Here is a 2,923-nt window from a genome sequence, read left to right as displayed (position 1 = left end):
AGGGGGTGGGGTGGCCATGTTGGGAAGGGATGATATTCAGTCCCTTGTGGGGGGGGGGAGGGGGGGACCTAGAGTCAGGGGATGTAGAGTTAGTATGGATAGAGCTGAGAAATTCTAAGGGTAGAAAGACCCTCTTGGGAGTTATCTACAGGCCCCCAAACAGTAGTTTGGATGTAGGGTGTAAGTTAAATCAGGAGCTGAAATTGGTCTGTCGCAAAGATGTTACTACAGTTGTTATGGAGGATTTCAACATGCAGGTAGACTGGGAGAATCAGGATGGTATTGGACCTCAAGAAAGAGACTTCATGGAGGGCCTCAGAGATGGATTCTTAGAACAGATGGTGCTGGATCCTACCAAGGAGAAGGCAATTCTGGATCTGGTATTGTGCAACGAACCAGAATTGATCAGGGACCTTGAAGTGAAGGAGCCATTGGGAAGTAGTGACCATAATACAATAAGCTTCAATCTGCAATTTGAGAGGGAGCGGGTACAATCAGAAGTGACAATATTTCTGTTGAATAAAGGGAACTATGGAGCTATAAGGGAGGAGTTGGCCAAAGTACAATGGTGCAATTCCTTAGCAGGGATGACAGTGGAGGAACAATGGCGGATATTTCTGTGTATAATGCAGAAGTTGCAGGATCAGTTCATTCCAAAAAGGAAGAAAGATCCTAGGAGGAGGCATGGGTGGCCGTGGCTGATGAGGGAAGTTAAGGAACATATAAAGTTAAAAGAGAAAAAGTATAACATAGCAAAGATAAGTGGGAAAATGGAGGACTGGGAAGCTTTTAAAGAACAGAGGATTACTAAGCAGGAAATACGCAGAGAAAAATGAGGTACGAAGGTAAACTGGCCAAAAATATAAAGGAGGATAGTAAAAGCTTTTTTAGGTATGTGAAAGGCAAAAAAATGGTTAAGACTAATATTGGGCCCTTGAAGACAGAAACAGGGGAATATATATGGGGAACAAAGAAATGGCAGAAGAATTGAATTGATACTTCAGATCAGTGTTCACTGGGGAAGACACAAGCAATCTCCCTGAGGTAACACTGGCTGAAGGACCTGAACTGAAGGGAATTTATATTTGCCAGGAATTGGTGTTGGAGAGACTGTTAGGTCTGAAGGTTGATAAGTCCCCAGGGCCTGATGGTCTACATCCCAAGGTACTGAAGGAGGTGGCTCGAGAAATTGTAGATGCGTTGGTGATTATTTTCCAGAGTTCGATAGATTCGGGATCAGTTCCTGAGGATTGGAGGGTGGCTAGTGTTATACCACTTTTTTTAAGAAAGGTGGGAGAGAGAAAGCAGGAAATTATAGACCAGTTAGTCTGACCTCAGTGGTGGGAAAGATGCTGGAGTCTATTATAAAGGATGAAATTATGACACATCTGGATAGTAGTAACAGGATTGGTCAGAATCAGCATGGATTTATGAAGGGGAAATCATGCTTGACTAACCTTCTGGAATTTTTTGAGGATGTAACTCTGAAGGTGGACAAGGGAGATCCAGTGGATGTAGTGTACCTGGGCTTTCAGAAAGCTTTTGATAAAGTCCCACATAGGAGGTTAATGAGCAAAATTAGGGCACATGGTATTGGGAGCAAAGTACTAACTTGGATTAAAAGTTGGTTGGCTGACAGGAAACAAAAAGTAGTGATAAACAGCTCCCTTTCGGAATGGCAGGCAGTGACCAGTGGGGTACCACAGGGATCAGTGCTGGCACCGCAGCTTTTTACAATATATATTAATGATATAGAAGATAGTATTAATAATAACATTAGCAAATTTGCTGATGATACTAAGCTGGGTGGCAGGGTGAAATGTGAGGAGGATGTTAGGAGATTATAGGGTGACCTGAACAAGTTAGGTGAGTGGTCAGATGCATGGCAGATGCAGTTTAATGTTGATAAATGTATGGTTATCCACTTTGGTGGCAAGAACAGGAAGGCAGATTATACCTAAATGGAATCAATTTAGGTAAAGGGACAGTACAGAGAGATCTGGGTGTTCTTGTACACCAGTCAATGAAGGTAAGCATGCAGGTACAGCAGGTAGTGAAGAAGGCTAATAGCATGCTGGCCTTCATAACAAGAGGGATTGAGTATAGAAGTGAAGAGGTTCTTCTGCAGCTGTCCAGGGCCCTGGTGAGACCACACCTGGAGTACTGTGTGAAGTTCTGGACTCCAAATTTGAGGAAAGACATTCTGGCTATTGAGGGAGTGCAGCGTAGGTTCACGAGGTCAATTCCTGGAATGGCGGGACTATCTTATGTTGAAAGATTGGAGCAACTGGGCTTGTATACCATTGAGTTTAGAAGACTGAGAGGGGATCTGATTGAGACGTATAAGATTATTAAAGGAGGCAGGAAACATGTTTCTGCTGATGGGTGAGTCCCGAACCAGAGGACACAGCTTAAAAATAAGGGGTAGGCCATTTAGGACAGAGATGAGGAGAAATGTCTTCACCCAGAGAGTGGTGGCTGTGTGGAATGCTCTGCCCCAGAGGGCAGTGGAGGCCCAGTCTCTGGATTTGTTTAAGAAAGAGTTGGATAGAGCTCTTAAAGATAGTGGAGTCAAGGGGTATGGAGATAAGGCAGGAACAGGATACTGATTAAGGATGATCAGCCATGATCATAATGAATGGTGGTGTAGGCTCAAAGGGCAGAATGGCCTACCCCTGCACTTATTGTCTAGTGTCTATAGCCCCAAGGGATTACTCCTGAGCATTTCAAGGGATTACTCCTGAGTAGCCCAAAGGATTACTCCTGAGCAGCGCCAAGGGATTACTCCTGAGTGGCCCCAATAGATTACTCCTGAGCAGCCCGAAAGGATTACTCCTGAGCGGCCCCAATAGATTACTCCTGAGCAGCCCCAAAGGATTACTCCTGAGCAGCCCCAAGGGATTACTCCTGAGCACCTCAAGGG

This window comes from Chiloscyllium punctatum, chromosome 38, assembly GCF_047496795.1.
Source record: "Chiloscyllium punctatum isolate Juve2018m chromosome 38, sChiPun1.3, whole genome shotgun sequence".
NCBI lineage: Eukaryota > Metazoa > Chordata > Chondrichthyes > Orectolobiformes > Hemiscylliidae > Chiloscyllium > Chiloscyllium punctatum.
This window is presented reverse-complemented; position numbering follows the sequence as displayed.